Genomic DNA, 25,605 nt, shown 5'->3' with positions numbered 1-25,605 from the left:
TGCACGTCCAGCACGAACGCTGGTCCAACTGAGGCGCCAGGTGGAAATGGCATGGCAAGCCGTTCCACAGGACTACATCCAGCATCTCTACGATCGTCTCCATGGGAGAATAGCAGCTTGCATTGCTGCGAAAGGTGGATATACACTGTACTAGTGCCGACATTGTGCATGCTCTGTTGCCTGTGTCTATGTGCCTGTGGTTCTGTCAGTGTGATCATGTGATGTATCTGACCCCAGGAATGTGTCAATAAAGTTTCCCCTTCCTGGGACAATGAATTCACGGTGTTCTTAATTCAATTTCCAGGAGTGTATCTCATACGGAAAACGTACAAAAGTGATGTTTTTCATGAGTAACTCGAAAAACGTGGCCTCCAGTGAATACATATACCAGTATAAAATTTAACTAAATTAAATTTCCTACAAAAACTTTCCATTCATTTTGTTCTGTAGGACTAATAGTCTGTACGTGGCTAGCGAGAGAATATGAAAATCTCAGGCGTCGTTTTTTAAGGCGCTTTGGGTTGCGTCAAACCCCTGCATATCGAAAACACATTAGATCTAACGATAAACGAACTCCAGAGGTGTAAGAAAAGTGAATGTTGCGAGAATCTACTTCAGTGGTAGTCCGTGGTGGAATTTCTCTTCGTTGTTTGACTTTATTAAATTTTATTTTTTAATGTTTAATTTTTTTAATGCACCTGTCGGTGACAAACTAATATATGAAGATATTGGTCACATCGGGCGTTAGGTTTCAATGGCATTCACTTACAGGGAGCTCTAGTTTATGCACATAGTGCATGAGACAAGATTTCTTTTCAAGACTATAACTTTCTTAAACTATGAGTAGCTATGTAAATCACAATGGAGCTAAGCACTGAGTGTGTGTTACGTAAATGCATTTACAAGGATTTGTGAAGAGGTAATATTAGAAGGAAGATGTTCAAATGGCTCTGAGCACTATGCGTTTCAACATCTGAGGCCATCAGTTCCCTAGAACTTAAAACTACTTAAACCTAACTAACCGCAGGATATCACACACATCCATGCCCGAGGCAGGATTCGAACCTGCGACTGTAGCGGTCGCGCGGTTCCAGACTAAAGCGCCTAGAACCGCTCGGCCAAAGAGGCCGGCTAGGGGAAGAGGAAGGAGGATTGCATAAGAGCTTACAGTGGGTAGGTTTCTATAATCCAGTACTTGTTAATGGTGTTGAGCACCCCATTGAATCTCCTACCTCTGTTTTCATCAAGCATGTGATGTGTTTTTTAATTTGCTTGAAAATTTCTGTAAATCGTACATTATAGTTAAAACAAGAAAGGATGGTAGATTTTAATTCCTAAACGTCTCTGTATACCGATGAAAGATAATGGATTCGTTAAAAAATAATGTTGTATCGAATTTAGGTTTCCACAATTTGATACTCTGCCACACACTGGTGCCCAAAATTAAGTCCTACGTCATGGTCTTTTATGTTCTACAGTTTATTAAAACGATCTGGTAAACTTATACAAGATTAGTTTCAATCGTTTAAAGAAATGGCGCAAGCCTGAGCATGCATGGGGTGTGCAACACGCAACGCCGTCCCAATAGTGTGCGCATTTTAACATATTTTATTTCATTTTTACGCGATTGCCATATCTTTGATTGTTTATCGAGTTCGATTGCAGAGACGCTTGTGCGCGTAATTCAAACATCGCTGTAGTCATTTTCGTTCCGTTACCTCTCACTTCTTCGTTAGATCTCACTTTTTGGATAGAGCTCACTGCTGTGATGGCGTATTCTGCGGTAGTCAACTTCCGAAGGAGATAATGCTTAGGCTTTATTGCTGTGTTAGTGCTGATTGAGTATTAGAATAAATATTGCATTCTATTTCATGATAAAGTTTCAGACTCTTATGGTGAGTGCAGTTTTGGGGAAGGCATTCTAAGGTAATGTAACATTGATTTAATTGCAGAATCTATAGTGTTAAGTTACTTGCAACTGTGAATTATTTATCGACCTCTGTCGATGAAGTACATTAATAGCAACCCTACCGTAATCTATTCAAAACAGATGTGCAAGTTTCGTGTCGTTATCTGGAAGGCTAGAATTTCATAGTCGTTATTCAGACCAGTTGTTATTTAGCTGATGTATGAACCTGCTACATGTGTGAAATATAATCATTCAGATTATTCGAAGTAAAACTTACTGTCTTTTCCAGTGACGGTGGTCACCAGATAAGACTGATGTTATTGTCGTATTGATTACTAGCACCCGGAAACAAAGCACAGTTTTCACTTCTCCCGTGGCAGTCGAAATTTTATAACAGCGCCTGGCAAGCGTTATTGAAACAGCACGCGGTCATACGATATGATAATGCTACGTGTCCTGGCACATACCAGTGGCTCCCTCGTTCGCAAGACAAGTTCTTTGACTTTGTGTCTCACGGTGACATATCAATTAGCGTGTTTGATGTTCTGCTTGGACGTGAGTGTTCCTGGGTGCTGTTATTATGATGCTGGATCCTTTTAAACCGTCAAAACACTTGACTTCGACTCACTTTGTAATCCGATTAAATGAGCGTTTGTGGATGGATGCGATCGCACTGCACGTTGACGCTGTAGGAACCCACGTTGATGATCCACAATGGCTTACCTGAAACAAGGGAAAATAAAAATTAGGTAAGGGCTAAACGGTAAAGAACCATAGCTGGCGTCTTCAAAATTTCTTTTCCCTCGTGCTTACCATTCACGATACAGATAGTGTGTTACTTGCTTGTAACACATTTGGTATGTATCGTTATTGGTTCTAAGGGAAAATAAACACATTGTACCTTCAGTTATCTACTTTGACTTTCAGCCGCTCTGTTTTAGCACAATGCTGATGCGCGCGTGCCATCTTCGGGTTATCAGAAAGATGGCTCGAAGAAGCGGGGGTGTCCAAGAAAAGACTTTACGTACAACTGCACAATCGTCTGTGTGTACCACTGCCAAATACTGCACTACTGTGTGGTTTAGAAGCAGTCATGTCAACGAAACTATTGACCACCTAAAGGATATTTTGAAAATTGTCACGATAAAATCAACACCACGTCTCTGGTTTCGTGACTTATCTAGTGTAGAACCGGAACTCAGACAATACGCAACGGGTCGAGTGCGGAATGAGATATGTAACAGATCGGTTCCTATTACCTCTCCAATGAACAAATTTTTTCTCACCTTCCGCATACCAGGCCTAAATATGAATAGCTTATGCGGAACCCCAAGACCCTCCACCAAGCAACGCTTGCGATTTACAACAGCGCCTGGAGAGCTGACTGGACATTGTTTGCTGGACAGAGTCACAGTGATCCAACGATAAAGCCTTGAGACTTGTGACTGTCAAGTACAAATTGGATTTAGCTCTGCCTCATCTGGACTAGGCATGTAAGATGCAAAGCATTTATTGCACACACACAACAATGTGATTGTGGTGTGATGGAGCAAAAGAGTAGAGTACAATAAAAAGACTTAAAGGACAAGGGAACGACCTCAAAAAGAGCTCTACAAACGTTTTCATTGCATAGTTAAGTCCTTGGGCACTCTGAAACTGCCTGTAGGAGCCTAAGAACTTTTTTATTAGACTGTTTCACGTCGCTTGGCTGCACTGTGTGTCGTGGAGCGAGGTCGCGATTGTTAAAGTGTGGAAAGACTCATAACATTAATTAAATACATAAGAGTTGTTAGTTATATAGAACAAAACAATATATATTAATACAGTAGGTACTTAGATATAGTATGCGTCCACAAGACACCAGAGATCAGTACACAATTTCTATACTGGCCACTCACTTACAGGTTACATAAGAAAATGACTATGGTCATCTGAAAAAGACACAATATCAGCATTGTCCCAGATAGACGTTTACTAATCTTGTTGATCTAATTTACACCAGTAGCTATTAACCTTTCTCCAGCCCCGTCTAAAATATGGATATTACAACCCAGTCCCGAAATTAACTCTGCATCAGCAAATCTATAAACTATACTCACCAGAATAATTAGTATATACACGACAATATACTTTAAACCAAAACTCACTCAGATCAAGGCTCAACATTTAACAAGCATATCGATAAAATGACTTAAAATTACACACCAGTACGCATTATTAACATGAGGAGCACACATACATCCTAAAACCGCGACGTCATACCGGTAGATATAAAGTAACTTATAAGATCGAACTACTAACGATTACGAGACATTTCTTAAAATACGCTGCATTAAATTTTTGTAGCAAACTTCTTGGCCATCTCTATAGTCCAGAATACTAAATTAATTAAGTACAGCAAGCCCCACGGCGAAACTTCATTCAAGACACTACTTCTTACATGTGCGCCGTACAACATTAACGCCCAGCACCTACAATGGTAACAAGTTCACAGACACAAGTCCCACAGCCTGGCTAGTTATGTCAGTAACAGCCACTACCAAAACGAAGTCGCCCCTTTCGAGCTAAGAACAAATTTCCTCATTCAAGCCGAACCACACGAGTTCGGAAACGAAGTCTCCAAACAGCCACTGTGAAATTCACCATCTCAGAGACTACACTCAAACGCAGCGTAGATTAAACAAGCCACTTCGGATAACAGAACTGATGATGATAAACAAAAGGCCGAAATTCTAAACCTAGCTTTCAAAAACTCGTTTACGGTAGAGGACTTCTACATCATTCCCCCTTTCAATCATCGAACTAACGCAAGGATGGCTGACTCGTGTTTAGCGTATAAGGGATTGTAAAACATTTAAGATCCTTAGACGCCAGGAAGCCATCTGGCCGAGACGGTGTCCCTGTGAGATTATATGTTGACTATGCTACAAATATAGCACCATTCTTATCCATCATCCACGGGACTGGAAGAAGGCCCAGGTCATAGCAATCTATAAAAAGGGTACAAAATCGATGCACATAATTACCGGCCAGTTTCACTGAAATCGGTTTGTTGTGGAATCGTGGAACATATTTTGTTGGGTTGGGGTTGCTTTGGGAAGGAGACCAGACAGCGAGTTTATCGGTCTCATTGGAGTAGGGAAGGACGGGGATGAAAGTCGGCCGTGCCCTTTCAAAGGAACCATCCCAGCATTTGCCTGGAGCGATTTAGTGAAATCATGGAAAACCTAAATCAGGATGGCCACACGCGGGATTGAACCGTCGTCCTCCCGAATGCAAGTCCAGCGTCTAACCACTGCGCCACCTCGCTCGGTGAACATATTTTGTGTTCAGACATAATAACCTTTCTAGACTCTGAGAAGCTCATCTGCAGAAACCAGCACTGTTTTAGGAAGCAGCGGTCATGCGAGACACAGCTGGCCCTCTTTATGCATGATATACAACAGGCTCTAGACACCGGCTCCCAGGTTGATGCCACGTTTCGCGACCTTCGAAAGGCGTTCGACTCAGTTCCGCACTGTCGCTTGCTCAAAAAGTGCGCGCTTACGGTCTATCCGATGACATATGCGGTTCGGTAGAAAGTTTTCTAACAGACAGGGAGCAGTATGTCGTCCTGAATGTGGTGACTTCAACAGAAACAAGTGTAATTTCAGGTCTGCCCCAGGGCAGCGTAATAGGTCAGCTGATTTTTACGATTTACATAATCGATCTGGTTCATGGTACTGACAGCGGCATTAGACTGTTTGCCGATGATGCTGTAGTCTACAGGAATGTAGTATCACGCGAAAGTTGTGAACAAACCAATGAGAATTTTCAGAAAATGAATGTGTGGTATAATGACTGGTAGTTATCTCTCAATATTAGTAAGTGTAACCTGCTGCGTACAACAAGGCGAAAATCCCCATTAATGTACGAGTACAAAATAAATGACCAGTCTTTGGAAGCGGTAACATCCGTCGAGTATCTGGGTGTGACTATTCAAAATGATCTCAAATGGAATGATCAGATTACACAAGTAATAGGTAAGGCAAACTCTAGATTGCGGTTTACTGGTAGAATCCTGAAGCGATGCAGTCCTTCAATAAAGGAAATAGCTTACAATACGTTAGTTCGTCCAGTCTTAGAATATTGTTCGTCTGTATCCCACCAGGTGGGGCTGATTCAAGAGATTGAGAAGGTCCAAAGAAGAGCGGCAAGACTTGTGACTGGTACATACAGCCATCGCGAGAGCGTTACAAATCTCATACACTACTGGCCATTAAAATTGCTACACTACGAAGATGACGTGCTACAGACGAGGAATTTAACCGACAGGAAGAAGATGCTGTAATATACAAATGATTAGCTTTTCAGAGCATTCACACAAGGTTGGCGCTGGTGGCGACACCTACAACGTGCTGACATGATGAAAGTTTCCAACCTCGTGTAAAAAGGTGATATGCGTACCATCACGTTTCCGACTTTGATAAAGGTCGGATTGTAGCCTATCGCGATTGCGGTTTATCGTATCACGACATTGCTGTTCGCGTTGGTTGAGACCGAATGACTGTTAACAGAATATGGAATCGGCGGGTTCAGGAGGGTAATACGGAACGCCGTGCTTGATACCAACGGCCTCGTGTCATTAGCTGTCGAGATGACAGGCATCTTATCCGCATGGCTGTAACGGATCGTGCAGCCACGTCTCGATTCCTGAGTCAACAGATGGGGAAGTTTGCAAGACAAAAACCATCTGCACGAACAGTTCGACGACGTTTGCAGCAGCATGGACTATCAGCTCGGAGACCATGGCTGCGGCTACCCTTGACGCTGCATCACAAACAGGAGTGCCTGCGATGGTGTACTCAACGACGAACCTGGCTGCACGAATGGCAAAACGTAATTTTTTCGGATGAATCCAGGTTCTGTTTACAGCATCATGATGGTCGCATCCGTGTTTGGCAACATTGTGGTGAACGCACATTGGAAGCGTGTATTCGTCATCGCTATACTGGAGTATCACCTGGCGTGATGGTATGGGGTGCCACTGGTTACACGTCTCGGTCACCTCTTGTTCGCACTGACGGCACTTTGAACAGTGGACGTTACATTTCAGATGTGTTACGACCCGTGGCTCTACCCGTCATTCGATCCCTGCGAAACCCTACATTTCAGCAGGATAATGCACGACCGCATGTTGCAGGTCCTGTACGTGTCATTCTGGATACAGCAAATGTTCGACTGCTGCCATGGCCAGCACATTCCACAGATCTCTCACTAATTGAAAACTCTGGTCAATGGTGTCCGAGCAACTGGCTCGTCACAATAGGCCAGTCACTACTCTTGATGAACTGTGGTATCGTGTTGATGCTGCATGGGCAGCTGTACCTGTAAATGCCATCCAAGCTCTGTTTGAGTCAATGCCCAGGCGTATCAAGGCCGTTATTACGGCCAGAGGTGGTCGTTCTGGGTACTGATTTCTCAGGATCTATGCCCCCAAATTGCGTGAAAATTAATCACATGTCAGCTGTAGCGTAATATATTTGTCCAATGAATACCCGTTTATCATCTGCATTTCTTCTTGGTATAGCAATTTGAATGGCCAGTAGTGGAGAAAGTTTGAAGTGGGACACACTTGAATTTCCCCTCGCGCGATCCGCTAGTGGAACAGAGGGGGGAGGGGCTAAATATGACTGGAGCGCGAATTGTCCCCTCCGCCACACACCGCTTGGTGGCTAGTGGAGTATATATGTAGACGCAGATGTAGAAGAAGCGTACACCTTGTATTTAATATTACTCGGAATAGCATGTATACATTCACAATAGACTTTCCCATCCTGGAAGTTCAGATGTGCTAGCATGATACTCCAGGGTATTACAGATAATTACAGTACGTACAGTGCCCAGCGCTAATCCAGAATCCGGTACAAGTGCAACACAAAGACGTTTCGTAGAAACCGCGGCTCGAGTCGGATAGCTACCACAGCCCACTTCCCGTAGCTCCGCCACCTAGCCACAGCCGGCAGATTACAAGCAAGGCTGGTATCTTCACGGTCGTAGCTCCATAAGAGACTGCCCTGCAAGGCCGCTCCGCACACTCTTCCCAGAAACCACCGCCCGAAGCGAAAGATCCCCATAACAAGTAGAATGTGTCGCCAAGCAGCACACGAGTTGTCGTGAAACTGCAAGGACAACCTAATCGCCAGGCACTGTAAGCGGACCCAGTGCCGCCCACAGTAGCTTGTGCGGCGCTGATAGCATCGCGGTTTGTGTCGGCCGGGCCGACACTGACCAAGGCGTGGGCGGACGACTTGGCAGAGCAGGGCGCGGCCGGCTGGCTCCCAGAGAGAGAGAGAGAGAGAGGCGCAGGGTCAGAGGCCCGCTCCGCGGAAGTGTCGCACTGTGCGTCTTCCGGCATCGCTGCGGAGCTGCGTGGTGCGCCCCACATACACACAGGAAATTATGTTGCGCGGCAGCCGGGGCCGGTTTCTCTTCGCGGAGAAATCGAGCTGTGAGTATTACTCATACGTATCGTAAACATCTACGGTCTCTGTTTCTGTATCATTTATCTCCCCCTTCCATACACCATCTGTCTCTGGACGGACTTAAAAGAACTTCTTTAAATTTAAAAAATTGTCTGGATCGGGAACATTATAAAACTTCCAAATGTGATTACTAGTTCCAGTTGACTAAGAAATCACCTTCAGATCACTCACACACACACTAACTCACTGGTCATACCCGACTCGAGAGTCCATTACCGCAGCGACGTATTTTCGCCATGTGTCCCTGTCTTGGGCTATTTTCATCCATTCACCTTCAATACCTAGACTCCTCAAATCAGCGTTCACATTGTCCTCCCATCTACGCCAAGGTCTCCCCACGGGACGTTTTCCCTCTAAGTGCTCTACCAGTGGCAGGGGTAAAATACAGGGAGCGAAAGGCTATTTACAATTTGTACAGACAGCAGATGCAAGTTATAAGAATCGAGAGATATGAATGGGAAGCAGTGGTTGTGAAGGGAGTGAGACAGGGTTGTAGCCTCTCCCTGATGTTATTCAATCTGTATACTGAACAAGCAGTAAAGAAAACAAAAGAAAAGTTCGGAGTAGGTATTAAAATCCATGGAGAAGAAATAAAATCTTTGAGGTTCGCCGATGACATTGTAATTCTGTCAGAGACAGCAAAGGACTTGGAAGAGCAGTTGAACGGAATGGACAGTGTCTTGAAAGGAGGGTATAAGATGAACATCAACAAAAGCAAAACGAGGATAATGGAATGTAGTCGAATTAAGTCGGGTGATGCCGAGGGAATTAGAATAGGAAGTGAGACACTTAAAGTAGTAAAGGTGTTTTGCTATTTGGGGAGCAAAATAACTGATGACGGTCGAAGTAGAGAAGATATAAAATGTAGACTGGCAATGGCAAGGAAAGCTTTTCTGAAGAAGAGCAATTTGTTAACATCGAGTATAGATTTAAGTGTAAGGAAGTCATTTCTGTAAGTATTTGTATGGAGTGTAGCCATGTATGGAAGTGAAACGTGGACGATAAATAGTTTGGACAAGAAGAGAAAAAAAGCTTTCGAAATGTGGTGCTACAGAAGAATGCTGAAGATTAGATGGGTAGATCACATAACTAATGAGGAGGTATTGAATAGAACTGGGGAGAAGAGGAGCTTGTGGCACAACTTGACTAGAAGGAGGGATCGGTTGGTAGGACATGTTCTGAGACATCGAGGGGTCACCAATTTAGCATTGGAGGGCAGCGTGGAGGGTAAAAATCGAAGAGGGAGACCAAGAGATGAATACTCTAAGCATATTGAGAAGGATGTAGGCTGTAGTAGGTACTGGGAGATGAAGAAGCTTACACAGGATAGAGTAGCATGGAGAGCGGCATCAAACCAATCAAACCAGTCTCTGGACTGAAGACCACAACAACAACAGCCCTACCAGTAGTCTGCGCGCTGCCCTGCCCTCATCCATGCCAGCTACGTGACCCGCCCATCGCAGCCTATGTGATTTAATAATACTGATTATGTCAGGGCTTGAATAGAGTTCGTGTACCTGTTCGTTATGCGGTTTTCTCCACTCTCCGCTAATGTCATACCTTTCTGCTCCGAAAATTTTCCTCAACATTTTGTTCTCAAATACTCGAAACGGCTTTTCATTTTGCCCAGTAAGAGACCAAGTCTCACACCCATACAGCATAACTGGTAGAAAAATAGTTTTGTATATTCTAATCTTTAAATTCCTAGACAATATCCGTGATGAAAGCAATCTATTCAGTGAGAAGTAGCACGCATTTCCCGCCCGTAATCTCTGCTTCGGTTCGGATTCAATCTCATTTCTCGAAGTGATGTCCACGCCCAGATCCTTAAATGTGTTCACTTTTTCAAACTGCGTGTCTCCAACTCTTAACATTTCCTGATCTGCAGCTGTTGGCATTCTAGAAGTAACCAGGTATTTACTTTTGTCTTCTCTTATCCTCAGACCTACATCTTCACTAGCCTTGATTAACGCATTCGCATTTGCTGTTACAGATTCTTTCCTATCGCTAATGATGTTTAGATCATCTGCATATCCTAATATGTTAATATCTCCATTTAACTCCACACCCTCTGAATTATCTGCTGCCATTCGTACAATATATTCTAGGACTAAATTAAAAAGTAGCGGAGACTGGGCATCTCCCTGCTTAAGTCCGTTCTTTATAACAAATTGCCGGCCGGTGTGGCCGAGCGGTTCTAGGCGCTTCAGTCTGGAACCGCGCGACCGCTACGGTAGCAGGTTCGAATCCTGTCTCGGGCATGGATGTGTGTGATGTCCTTAGGTTAGTTAGGTTTAAGTAGTTCTAAGTTCTAGGGGACTGATGACCTCAAATGTTAAGTCCCATAGTGCTCAGAGCCATATTACAAATTCTTCTGACTCCAATTTCCCCACCCGCACTCTACCTTTTGTGTTTTTCAAACTCGCTTCTATAAGTCTAAGCATCAGGATCAGATTGCATAACTGCAGAGTTAGTTAAAAATGGGGGACGGAAATTGGTGGAAGTAGTTCACAAAGTGATAACTAAAGTATGGAACTCAGAGATGATACCTGAAGAGCGGCAGGAGTCGATTCTGATCCCAATTTTTAACAAGGGCGACAAAATGGATTGTAGTAATTATAGAGGGATATCACTATTACCAGTATGTTCCAAAATTTTCTCGAATACTCTGCTAAGCAGGCTTACAACATATACAGATGAAATTGTGGGGGATTACCACGCTGGCTTTCGGAGGAACAGATCAACTATAGACCAAATATTCACCCTGCGTCAAATTTTGGAAAAGAAATGGGAATACAATAAACCAGTTCATAATATTTTCATAGATTTTACAAAAGTATATGATTCAGTATTGCAATCAAAACTCTACCTTCAGATTACCCATTGTAAAACACACTGAAGCGCCAAAGAAACTGGTACAGGCATGAGTATTCAAATAGTGAGATATGTCAACAGGGTGAATACGGCACTGCAGTCGGCACCGCCTGTATAAGACAACAAGAGTCTAGCGCAGACGTTAGATCAGTTACCGCTCTTCAGTGGCAGGCTATCAAGATTTAATTGAGTTTGTACGTGGTGTTATACTCGGCGAACCAGCGATAGGACACAGCACCTCTGAGGTAGTGGTGAAATGGGGATTTCCCCCGCGACCATTTCGCGGGTCTACCGTGAATATCAGGAATCCGGTAAAAACATCACAGCTCCGACATTGCTACGGCCGGACAAAGCTCCTGCAAGAACGAGACCAATGGCGACTGAAGAGAATCGTTCAACGTCGGAGAAGTGTAACCATTCCGCAATTTGCTGCAGATTTCAATGGTGGGCCATCAACAAATGTAAGAATGTTAACCATTTAACGAAACATCATTGATATGGGCTTTCGGAGACGAAGGCCCATTCGTGTGCCCTTGATGACTGCACGACACAAAGCTTTACGCCTCACCTGGTCCCGTCAACACCGATATTATACTGTTGATGGCTGGAAACATGTTGCCTGGTCGGACGGGTCTCGTTTCAAGCTGTGTTGAGCGGATATGGAGACAACCTCATGAATCCATGGACCCTGCAAGTCAGCAGGGGACTATTCAAGCTGGTGGAGGCTCTGTAATGGTGAAGGGCGCGTGCAATTGGAGTGATATGGGACTCCTGATACGCCCAGATACGACTCTGACAGATGACACCACGTAAGCATCCTGTCTGATCACGTGTATCTACTCATGTCTATTGAACATTCCGACGGATTTGGGCAATTCCAGCAGGACAATGCGACACCCCACATGTCCAGAGCTGCTACAGAGTGGCTCCAGGAACACTCTTCTGAGTTAACTAATGAAAAGTTCGGTCTTATTTTACAAATCTTGTACAACAGGAATGAAGGTAGAAACATCATCATGTCCAGTTTTGATTTAGGTTTCCTTACCTATTACAATTTCAAGTACATTGCAAATGATATTTCTACACTCCTGGAAATTGAAATAAGAACACCGTGAATTCATTGTCCCAGGAAGGGGAAACTTTATTGACACATTCCTGGGGTCAGATACATCACATGATCACACTGACAGAACCACAGGCACATAGACACAGGCAACAGAGCATGCACAATGTCGGCACTAGTACAGTGTATATCCACCTTTCGCAGCAATGCAGGCTGCTATTCTCCCATGGAGACGATCCTAGAGATGCTGGATGTAGTCCTGTGGAACGGCTTGCCATGCCATTTCCACCTGGCGCCTCAGCTGGACCAGCGTTCGTGCTGGACATGCAGACCGCGTGAGACGACGCTTCATCCAGTCCCAAACATGCTCAATGGGGGACAGATCCGGAGATCTTGCTGGCCAGGGTAGTTGACTTACACCTTCTAGAGCACGTTGGGTGGCACGGTATACATGCGGACGTGCATTGTCCTGTTGGAACAGCAAGTTCCCTTGCCGGTCTAGGAATGGTAGAACGATGGGTTCGATGACGGTTTGGATGTACCGTGCACTATTCAGTGTCCCCTCGACGATCACCAGTGGTGTACGGCAAGTGTAGGAGATCGCTCCCCACACCATGATGCCGGGTGTTGGCCCTGTGTGCCTCGGTCGTATGCAGTCCTGATTGTGGCGCTCACCTGCACGGCGCCAAACACGCATACGACCATCATTGGCACCAAGGCAGAAGCGACTCTCATCGCTGAAGACGACACGTCTCCATTCGTCCCTCCATTCACGCCTGTCGCGACGCCACTGGAGGCGGGCTGCACGATGTTGGGGCGTGAGCGGAAGACGGCCTAACGGTGTGCGGGACCGTAGCCCAGCTTCATGGAGACGGTTGCGAATGGTCCTCGCCGATACCCCAGGAGCAACAGTGTCCCTAATTTGCTGGAAAGTGGCGGTGCGGTCCCCTACGGCACTGCGTAGGATCCTACGGTCTTGGCATCCGTGCGTCGCTGCGGTCCGGTCCCAGGTCGACGGGCACGTGCACCTTCCGCCGACCACTGGCGACAACATCGATGTACTGTGGAGACCTCACGCCCCACGTGTTGAGCAATTCGGCGGTACGTCCACCCGCCCTCCCGCATGCCCACTATACGCCCTCGCTCAAAGTCCGTCAACTGCACATACGGTTCACGTCCACGCTGTCGCGGCATGCTACCAGTGTTAAAGACTGCGATGGAGCTCCGTATGCCACGGCAAACTGGCTGACGGCGGCGGTGCACAAATGCTGCGCAGCTAGCGCCATTCGACGGCCAACACCGCGGTTCCTGGTGTGTCCGCTGTGCCGTGCGTATGATCATTGCTTGTACAGCCCTCTCGCAGTGTTCGGAGCAAGTATGGTGGGTCTGACACACCGGTGTCAATGTATTCTTTTTTCCATTTCCAGGAGTGTATTTCTTCTTAGGATACCCAACATTTCTTTTCCCTTAAAGTGTGTATTTGTATGTTACTTTAGTTATTGTTTCAGATGACATCATTTAAATGTGTTCGTGCCATTTATTTCAGTACTCTTCTGTTTCTTGAAATATGCTCATTCCTAACTCCACTATTCTCTTTCCATCTCTTGATCTTAGGAGTCTCATCTCTGCTTCAATCCTCCCCATCCAATGAGGTTAGAGTCCATGGCTGTGACCAGTACATCAGACCTCTTATTGCTATGGTATTATAAAAGTCTAGTACTCTCTCTTTCCAAACCTCTCTTGGGAGTGTGCGATTTATAGCATCTATATGAAATTTTTGCATTTACATCTGTGGATGTAATATATGATACCTCTCATCGCAGGTATTTAAAAGTATTTATTTGTCTGCGTGGTTTATCGTCAATTACATTTTTGCCCTTAAAGGCTCCTTACTATGGAAAGCTATTATCCTCGTCAAATCCTTAGATAATGTTATGTTATAATTATTTCTTATCTTGTGCGAGTACTAAGTTACTCTGTGAAATCTATCGTCCGAGTCCGCTAAGATCATTGATCGTCTGCAAACAAGGGTGTATTTTTAACTTTATTATTAGGCTTATAATGGTGCACTAACTTTTTCTGCCACCTGTTTACGATGTCCTCTATATACATGTTAAATAGATTGTTAGATAAAGGACATCCTTATCTCAATCCCCGAGACATGGTTCTCACAGAAGGACTTCCTTTTTGTACTTTGATTATGTTAATACTCTGAACAAGAAAATTATTTTCTAGAATTTCCCATAATTTAGATCTGTTAATTTTATCCAAGGCTTTCTGATAGCCGACAAAGGCTGGCTACTTTATGTAATGATTGTATCCTCTGCGTTTTTTAATAATGTGACAGACTGGGAAAAAAATGCTTAAGCAAGCTCTTCCCATCCGAAACTCATTCCTTTCGTCTGTACGAAAAGTTTCAGATAGTATTTTTAGTATATTTGTTATTAGTTTCGTATGTACGTTGTAAGCAGAGTTAAAAAAACTAGCATCTCTATAATCGAAATACACGCTGTGCTCCTTTCTTTTAAAAAAAATGGAATAATAATGAAGGTAGAAACTTGGAGCAAATTTCATCTTTCAGACTAGCTCTAAATACGAGTACCTTGGCACCAGCTGTAAGTTATCAGTTCATGTGATTATCGGCAGAGGTCTTTCAACGTAACAGGATTTTTCATAATATTGTTTCTACCAGACGTTACCGAATAAAGTTAGATATAGTGGGAATTAGTGAAACCCGGGGGCGAGAGGATAGGGCCTTTGGTCAGGAGAATAATGGATTACAAATACAAACTCAAACAGGGATAACGCAGGAGCAAGTTTAATAGTGAATAAGTAAACAGGAATGCGGGTAAACTACTTCGAACGGTACAATGAACGCATTACCGTAGTCAGGACAGACACGAAGCCCACACCCACCATCGTAATACAAATTTATATGCCAATTAGCTCTATAGATATTGAAGAGATTACAGAAATTTATGGTGATATAAAAGATATTATTCATATGGTTAAGGGAGAGGAAAATTTAATAGTAACAGGAGACTGAAATTCGATAGTAGGAAAAGAAAGAGAAGGAAAAATAATGGGTGAATATGGAAAGGATGCAAGGAATGAGAGAGGAAGCTGCCTGGTAGATCTTTGCACTGAGTATAATTTAATCATCGGCAACGCTTTAAAAACTACAATATTATGTTGTAAACGTGGAAGAGACCTGGAGACACTGGAAGGTTTCAGACTGATTTCGGAGACAGATTTTAAATTGTACGATATTTCCAGGAGCAGATGTAGACCCCAACCACAGTTTATTGGTTATGGACTGTAGATTAAAATTGAAGAAATTGTGATAAGGGAGATGGGACCTAGACAAGTTGAAAGAACCAGGTATTATTGATGGTTTCAGGGGGAGTATTAGGCAACCGTTGGGAAAAAAGGGGAAAGGAATACAGTGGAATAGGAGTGGATAGCTTTAAGAGATGAAATAGTGAAGTCAGCAGAGGATCAAATAAGTAAAGGCGTGGTAGCAATCCTTGTATAACACAAGAGATATTGAATTTAGCTGATGAAAGGAGAAAATATAAAAATGCAGCAAATGAAGCAGGTGAAAGGGAATAAAAATTTCTAAAAAATGAGATTGGCAGGAAGTGCAAAATGGCTAACCAAGAATGGCTACAGGAGAGATGTAAGGATTTAGAAGCATATTTTACTACGAGAAAGATAGACAAACGGCTGCAGGAAAATTAAAAAGGCAGTTGGAGAAAAGAGAAGTAGATTTATGAATATCAAGATCTCAAATGGACAGTCCAGCATAAACAATGACGGGAAAGCTGAAATGGTCTACACCAGGGGGGTGAACTTGAAGGCAATGTTATAGAACTGGACGAGGATGTAGATGAGGATGCAATGGGAGATATACTGCGAGAAGAATTTGGCAGGAGTCTGAAAGATCTAAGTCGAAACAAGACACCGGTGTAGACGACATTCAGTCAAGGCTACTGATAACCTAGGCAGAGTCAGCCATGAGAAGACTCTTCCATTTGGTGTGCAAGATTATTACACATGCGAAATACCCTCCGCGTTCAAGAATAATATAATAATTCCAATTCACAAAAAAACAGGTACTGACGGGAGTGAATATTACCGCATTATCTACAACTACATCTACATGGATACTCTGCAAATCACATTTAAGTGCCTGGCAGAGGGTTCATCGAACCACCTTCACAATTCTGTTATTCCAATCTCGCGCGGAAAAAATGAACAGCTATATCTTTCCGTACGAGCTCTGATTTCCCTTATTTTATCTTCGTGATCGTTCCTCCCTATGTAGAGCAGTGTCAACAAAATATTTTCGCATTCGGAGGAGAAAGTTGGTTATTGGAATTTCGTGAGAAGATTCCTTCGCAACGAAAACCGCCTTTCTTTTAATGATGTCCACCCAAATCCTGTATCATTTCTGTGACACTCTCTCCCATATTTCACGATAATACAAAACGTGCTGCCTTTCCTTGAACTTTTTCGATGTATTCCGTCAGTCCTATCTGGTAAGGATCCAACACCGCGTAGCAGTGTTCTAAAAGAGGGCGAACAAGCTTATTTTAGGCAGTCTCCTTACTAGATCTGTTACGTTTTCTAAGTGTCCTGCCAATAAAACGCAGTCTTTGTTTAGCCTTCCCCACAACATTTTCTATGTGTTTCTTCCCATTTAAGTTGTTCGTAATTGTAATACCTAGGTATTTAGTTGAATTTACGGGTTTTAGATTAGACTGATTTATCTTGTAACCGAAGTTTAACGTGCTTCTTTTAGCACTCACTGGATGACCTCACACGTTTCGTTATTTAAGGTCAACTGCCACTTTCCGCACCATTCCGATATTTTTTCTAAATTGTTTTGCAGTTTGTTTTGATCTTCTCATGACTTTCTTAGTCGATAAACGACAGCGTCATCTGCAAACAATCGAAGATGGCTGCTCAGATTGTCTCCAAAATCGTTTATATAGATAAGGAACAGCAAAGGGCCTATAACACTACCTTGGGGAACGCCAGAAATCACTTCTGTTTTACTCGATGACTTTCCGTCAATTACTACGAACTGTGACCTCTCTGACTGGAAATCACAAATCCAGTCACGTAACTGAGACGATATTCCATAAGCACGCAATTTCACTACGAGCTGCTTGTTTTGTACAGTGTTAAAAGCCTTCCGGAAATCCAGAAATATGGAATCGGTCTGTAACCCCTTGTCAATAGCACTCAGCACTTCATGTCAATAAAGAGCTAGTTGCGTTTCACAAGAACGATGTTTTCGAAACCCATGTTGACTGTGTGTTAACTGACCGTTTTCTTCGAGGTAATTCATTATCTTCGAACACAATATATGTTCTAAAATCCTGCTGCATATCGACGTTAACGATATGGGCCTGTAATTTAGTGGATTACTCCTACTACCTTTCTTGAATATTGGTGTGACCTGTGCAACTTTCCAGTTATTGGGTACGGACCTTTCGTCGAACGAACGGTTGTATATGTTTGTTAAGTATGGAGCTAATGCATCAGCATACTCCGAAAGGAACCTAATTGATATACAGTCTGGACCAGAAGACTTGCTTTTATTAAGTGATTTAAGTTGCTCCACTACTCCGAGGATATTTACTTCTGCGTTACTCATGTTGGCAGCTGTTCTCAATTCGAATTCTGGAATATTTACTTCGTCCTCTATTGTTAAGGCATTTCAGAAGGCTGTGTCTAGTATCTCTGCTTTGGCAGCACTGTCGTATCAGTTTCTAAGTCATGGTTCCAAAATAATAACAAGAATTGCTTACAGAAGAGTGGAAAAAGTGGTGGAAGACGGCCTCGGGGAAGATCAGTTTGGACTTCGAACAAATGTGGCGACACGTGAGGCAATACAGATCCTATGACTTATCTTAGAAATTAGGTTAAGGATAGATAAACCGACGATTATTGCACTTGCAGACTCTTTGAAATTTGGAAGGGAGCAGGGGTAAAATACAGCTAACGCAGGGCTGTTTAGCAATTGTGCAGATATCAGACGGCAGTTATGAGAGTCGAGGGGCATGAAAGGAAGGCAGTGGTTGAGAAGAGAGTCAGACAGGGTTGTAGCCTGTCCTCGATGTTATTCAGTCTGCACAAAATTGAACAAGCAGTAAAGGAAGCCAAAGAAATGTTTGGAGTAAGAATTAAATTTCGGGGAGAAGAAATAAAAACTTCGAGGTTTGCCGTTGACCTTCTAATGCGACTCGCCAAAAAACAACTCTTACAGAACTACGTGAAGATGTTAAGCAAGCATCGCATAACGTACCCCGGAACAGTATTCGCCAACTGTACGATCATCTGGCTGTCAGAGTCAGCGCCTTCATTACGGCGCATGGAGGTTACACCACGTACTAATGTCGGCGTTTCAGCAAGGATCGACACTTGGTACCTCAGAACCGCTAAAGGTTCAAATGGCTCTAAGCACTATGGGACTTAACATCTGAGGTCATCAGGGCCCTAGACTTAGAACTGCTTAAACCTAACTAACCTAAGGACATCACACACATTCATGCCCGAGGCAGGATTCGTACCTGCGACCGTAGCAGCAGCGCGAACCTCTTATGCTATTGATCTGTAAATGTAATCATTTCATGTACTCCATATGCAGTGTTGTAGCAATAAATCTTCAGTGAAATGGAAACCTCTAAAAGGATGTACTATTTTTGTTCCGGCAGTGTATAAAGATGCCCCCATTCTTGCAGCGGTGTACCGTAGGTCTCTAGAAGAGCGTAGCGTTCCAAAGGATTGGAAAAGGGCACAGGTCATCCCCGTTTTCAAGAAGGGACGTCGAACAGATGTGTAGAACTATAGACCTATATCTCTAACGTCGATCAGTGTTTTGGAACACGTATTATGTTCGAGTATAATGACTTTTCTGGAGACTAGAAATCTACTCTGTAGGAATCAGCATGGGTTTCGAAACAGACGGTCGTGTGAAACCCAGCTCGCGCTATTCGTCCACGAGACACAGAGGGCCATAGACACGGCGTTCGATACAGTTCCCTACAGTCGTTTAATGAACAAAGTAAGAGCATATGGACTATCAGACCAATTGTGTGATTGGATTGAAGAGTTCCTAGATAACACAACGCAGCATGTCATTCTCAATGGAGAGAAGTCTTCCGAAGTAAGAGTTATTTCAGGTGTGCCGCAGGGGAGTGTCGTAGGACCGTTGCTATTCACAATATACATAAATGACCTTTTGGATGACATCAGAAGTTCACTGAGGCTTTTTGCGGATGATGCTGTGGTATATCGAGAGGTTGTAACAATGGAAAATTGTACTGAAATGCAGGAGGATCTGCAGCGAATTGACGCATGGTGCAGGGAATGGCAATTGAATCTCAATGTAGACAAGTGTAATGTGCTGCGAATACATAGAAAGGTAGATCCCTTATCATTTAGCTACAAAAAAGCAGGTCAGCAACTGGAAGCAGTTAATTCCATAAATTATCTGGGAGTACGCATTAGGAGTGATTTAAAATGGAATGATCATATAAAGTTGATCGTTGGTAAAGCAGATGCCAGACTGAGATTCATTGGAAGAATCCTAAAGAAATGTAATCCGAAAACAAAGGAAGTAGGTTACAGTACGCTCGTTCGCCCACTGCTTGAATACTGCTCAGCAGTGTGGGATCCGTACCAGATAGGGTTGATCGAAGAGATAGAGAAGATCCAACGGAGACCAGCGCGCTTCGTTACAGGATCATTTAGTAATCGCGAAAGCGTTACGGAGTTGATAGATAAACTCCAATGGAAGACTCTGCATGAGAGACGCTCAGTAGCTCGGTACGGGTTTTTGTTGGTGTCGAGAACATACCTTCACCGAAGAGTCAAGCAGTATATTGCTCCCTCCTACGTATATCTCGCTAAGAGACCATGAGGATAAAAGCAGAGAGATTAGAGCCCACACAGAAGCCTACCGACAATCCTTTCCACGAACAATACGAGACTGCAATAGAAGGGAGAACCGATAGAGGTACTCAAGGTACCCGCCGCCACTCACCGTCAGGTGGCTTGCGGAGTATGGATGTAGATGTAGATGTATAAATATGCTTCAGCCCAAATAAACGTAATGTTTGCGACACCACTGCGCTTACTGAACATTTCTCACCGCTGTTCGAACGTTGTAGTTTTTATATTACTTACTCATTAGTTCATGAAGAAAAGCACTTCAGCACATTTATATTTCACAGTGCGCCCTATGTATCGAAAACAATTTACTTTTTGAACATGTTACTCCACCGTCCGAACTTCGAGACTTTCAGATTATTATTTTATGAGGTAACAGTTTATAACAACAATCTCTTTGAGCTATGCGTCCATTAAGTTCATAGTCCGCGCTATGTATCAAAAATAGTCCACTCAGTAACTAAGCTATTCCACTGTCCGACCATCTTAGCCCTCAGATTATTATTTTCTCAAAATTACTTTGGATGCGCCCACTAAATTCATACTGAGCACTATGCATTGAAAAACAGTCCTAACTATACACCGGAAAGCTCAGTTTAATTCCGTTGCTATAAAAAAAGCGCAGTTCCCTCGCTCACGCTCAGTGACAGTCAGTTTCTTCACTTCTCTCCATACCCTTTAGTTCCACGTAGCAACCTCCCGATACCTTTCAAAACTCGTCTGCATCGTAAATTAATACGTTGACTGCAATTTTATGTTACTATGCAATTTTAAGCAAGAAGACGAATTTGAACAACACGTTAATAAAAGAGTAAGCACACAACAGCGTACAGCTTTGTTTGACCTGTCAGGTATAAGGAAAGTGTGGTGTCACCGCCAGACACCACACTTGCTAGGTGGTAGCCTTTAAATCGGCCGCGGTCCGGTAGTATACGTCGGACCCGCGTATCGCCACTGTCAGTGATTGCAGACCGAGCGCCGCCACACGGCAGGTCTAGACACACTTCCTAGCACTCGCCCCAGTTGTACAGCCGACTTTGCTAGCGATGGTTCACTGACAAATTACGCTCTCATTTGCCGAGACGATAGTTAGCATAGCCTTCAGCTACGTCATTTGCTACGACCTAGCAAGGCGCAATTATCATTTGCTATTTATCTTGTGATGCATGTACCGTCAGACCGATGTTCACCAATTATGGATTAAAGTTTAGTATTCAAGAAGCTACGTACTTTACTTGCTAGTCTCCATTACTTTACCTGTCTCAGACCTCACGCCAGCCTGCGTGAGTTTAAACGCGTGCCTTTCGGCTTCACCTCGTAGTGGCTTGGCTGTCTTGCCAAGTCACAACAGAAAGAGTCACTGCTTTTCGAATATGCCTCGTGTTATCGTTTCCGGAATACAAAAAGCATCTTCAGGTATGATTTATTTATTTATTTAATCGTGTCCAAGCCATAGACAACCCACATATTACATATACACACAAATACAATACACAAATGTATAAATAAAACAAACCCAAAATGGGGAGTCACATTACAATATAAAGACAAACACAGTATATATATATATCATATCACGTCCCGCCAAAATTCAGCGCATTTAACTGCCACTGCCGTAGCGTTTGCCAGATCTTCTTTCCTGCACACTTCCCCCATGTTGCTGCATTCCGGGAGGTGGTCCATTGTTTGGGTCTGTCCTCACTGGCACGTGTCCGTCCCGTCTCGGTATCCCCATTTCACATGTTTTTACGTTGCATCTGCCCACCCCAGTTCGTAGGCGGTTGAGCGTTCTCCATAATGGCCATTTTAGTTCGTTTCCAGAGGCCAATTGTTCGTTGGGTGAGATTAGAGGTGCCTGGTCTCCCGTAGGCAGTGTTGCTTGCCATTTTGACAATCTGGCCTTTTGTTTTGAGGTTTCGAGCGGTTGAACTGAGGTGAGGAAACTCTGTCTTGATTTTAGACGTGTGTGTGTGGAGGGTTTTGTCCGAAGAGAGGATGGCGCTGGTCGCGCAGCTGCTTGAGGCGCTCTGCTTCGCTTGCTATAGCTCGTCTGATGTTGGGTGGAGCTATGCCACTAAGCAAATAAAGTTGGCTAACCGGGGTGGCTCTTAGGCATCCCGTGATTACGCGACAGGCATCGTTCAGCAGAGGATCCACTCGTTTCGCATGCGCTGATCTTTCCCAAACTGGGGCAGCGTATTCAGCAATCGCGTAGCACAGTGCAAGTGCCGACGTACGTAAAGTATGTGGGTCGGCACCCCATTTTGTGGAGGTGAGCTTACTCAGGAGGTTGTTTCTTGTTGATAGTTTGCCCCTGACTTTGTCTACATGATGTCTGTAAGTAAGTGTGCGATCAAGGATGACGCCTAAATAACAAGGAGTGCTGCTGAACGCGATCCGTTGGGTGTTCCACGTGATGTTTAGGGTATGTTTGGCGTCTCGGTTTCGAAGATGGAATAGGCAGGATAATGTTTTTGCTGCGTTCGGGCGTAGGCAGTTGGCTTCGTAGTATGGCGTTAGACCGTTGAGGGCATTCGTAAGACTAATTTCTATGTCGTTAAAGTTCCGACCCTGCACGGCTATTCCAAGACCGTCCGCATAAGTAAAGCTCCTAGTCCCTGGTGCAACTGGTTGATCATTCACATATATGTTGAAAAGAGTGGGTGCGAGGACACTGCCTTGGGGTAGTCCATTTTTCTGGATACGCCATCGACTTCGCTTCCCTTCTAGGTTTACGATGAACCGTCTGTTGCTGAGAAGAGTTGATATAACTTGTGTCAGCCCGAAATCATTAGTCATAGCGTACATTTTAGTGAACAGCAGTTTGTGATTTACAGTGTCGAATGCGGATGAGAGGTCGACAAGTACGGCTCCAGTAATTAGACGGTTCTCGTACCCATGCTCTATGAACTGGGTAAAGTTCATAGTCCAGTGCAAGTTTTCCCAGGGCGAAACCCCGCCTGTTCCGGAATTATCTGATGATCAATATTAGGCACAAGTCGATTCAGCAGCATGCGCTCGAACACCTTGTACAAGCAGCAAAGTAATGTTACCGGTCTGAAAAATTTTTGGCTCGTCCAATGGTTTGCCGGGTTTTGGAATGGCTATTACCTTGCCCTTTCTCCAGATTTTCGTGATGTTGTTTAGCCGGATACAGGTATTGAAAAGTAGGAGCAGCCAGTTTTTCGTGTACTAGCCAAATTTAAGGATCTGTTCATTCCTAAGGTCATCTAGCCCTGCTGGTTTGCCAGGTTTCAGATATTCAAGTGCGGACTCTAGCTCTTTGATGGTAAATGGACGGCTGTAGTAGTTCGTGTCACTTTCGCCACTTCTTATTGGGATGGTTTTTGCTGGAGTCTTCGTTTTCCCATTAAGAACGAGTTGGTGCGCTATTTGGTTGGCTGTTACTCTTGGTGCTTCCGTTTGCTGCTTAGGGTCATTATTTAGCTTCTTAACTGTCTTCCAGGCAATCCGGCTAGAGTGTTTCATGTCTCCACTTTCAATTAGATGTTGCCATTCTTCTCGACGCTTCTCGGTTAGCTGGTCGGTAAGTGCATTTGCAAGTTCAAGAGTTTCATCAGAGAATGGATTCTCCTCATACTTTTCCTTATATGCATCGTATAGTTGCCGGCTGTCTTTCGTTAGGCCCGGTACAAACTCCGTTCTGCAGCCCCTAGGGATAGACTTTCTTGATACATTCTGGACGATTTCTATGATCTTATCGTAGTTGCTGGGTGTTGGTTCTAGAGTTTGCAGCTTTTCGTCGATTCCAATTGCGAAACTTCCCAGTTTGCCCTCTTGAAATTAAATCTTCGTCGAAATGGAATCCGCACTGGCACCACTGCTGAAGTAACTGTGAGTTTCATGGGTCTATGTTGGGAGTATGGAATAGGACCCAGGACATCTTTCACGCACTCAGTTACCAAGTTCTGGCTGCCGAAGACGAGGTCAGGATTGTATCCCCTTTGCCACCTGCCGCTGTTAAAAGATGGGGGGACTTTGGCGTCGTGTATGAGACAGAGTGATTCAGCATCTGTCCATGTCTCCACCTTGAGCCCGTCTTCATTAGATTCATTGTATCCCCAGCGTGTATGGTGACTATTGAAGTCACTCATTACAATACTGCCCGTGGGAAGGGGATTATTGCGCGGCAGGTCATATTCGAATGGCGTATTTGGGGGCTTATACTCGTATATTGATGTTATTGTCATATGATTAGTCTCAACTCTGAGAAGTTCAATGTTGTTTTTGTCTGAAAGTTGAAACCCGTCGTAGGCTACTCCCTCTCGTATGAACATTGCACTTCCGTGTTGATCGTCAGGCCGTTCGATTGCCAGTTTCATGCCCGCAATTTTAGGTCTATTGCTGTTTGGACCTCGGTGCGTTTCCTGTAGGCATAGGACGTGACATTCGTTCGATCTACACAAATCAGCCAGTATATCCTGTTTGGCAGGTGATAATCCCTCCACATTTATGGAGATGATAGTCAAACGTGGTCTCAAGAAGGACCGATTATGAGAGTCGTCACGCATTTTGTTCTTTCTTGTAATGGCTTGGTGGCAGCAGAATCAGCAGGACTACGAATAGTCCTTCCAGGGCCGCGACGTGGACGCTTCTGCTGTGATTAGACATGTAAATAGAACTTAGCTCTGAACTGACGAGTTAAACTGTAACGCAGTTAGGACTGTAGCTGAGTTGTATATAAACCAACACAGGCTAAATTAAAAGTAAAAACAGACATCTGCAATCCCTGGCAGCTAAATAAAAAATCATACTGGAGTGGCTTCCAACAGTTACGACACGAATGCTGCTCAATGGGATAGAACGTTAGGCGGTACCACCAAAAAGGCTTAGCACTTAACTGAATGTTGCATAGCAAAAAATGAAGTCGTAAACAACGCAATGGTAACAAATATTACTACATAATAAGTACTTCATCATAGAAAGTAATAATAATAACTTAAACACCGCACTCCGTTGTCTACCAAATTTACTTACCCACTGCGGTGCACAATCGCTTTTCTGCTCATAAGTGCGAATTCTACGCCGTGTTGAGGTGACGCAGAAAACTATGAAACACATTCCAGCTTGAAGTCACCAACTTCATCTGAATTTTTTCCACTGATCTGATGCGAGTTAGAGGCTTACATCGGCGTTTTCTGGGTTAACAGTAATCACATACTGTGTCATATACTGATACCCTATTTATGACTATGGTGCTTGGGACCTGAAAAGAGATGTGCAACCGGATTGGACGGGTGGCTGTTCTGTCT

Source organism: Schistocerca piceifrons, chromosome 1 (genome assembly GCF_021461385.2).
Source record: "Schistocerca piceifrons isolate TAMUIC-IGC-003096 chromosome 1, iqSchPice1.1, whole genome shotgun sequence".
Classification (NCBI taxonomy): domain Eukaryota; kingdom Metazoa; phylum Arthropoda; class Insecta; order Orthoptera; family Acrididae; genus Schistocerca; species Schistocerca piceifrons.
This window is presented reverse-complemented; position numbering follows the sequence as displayed.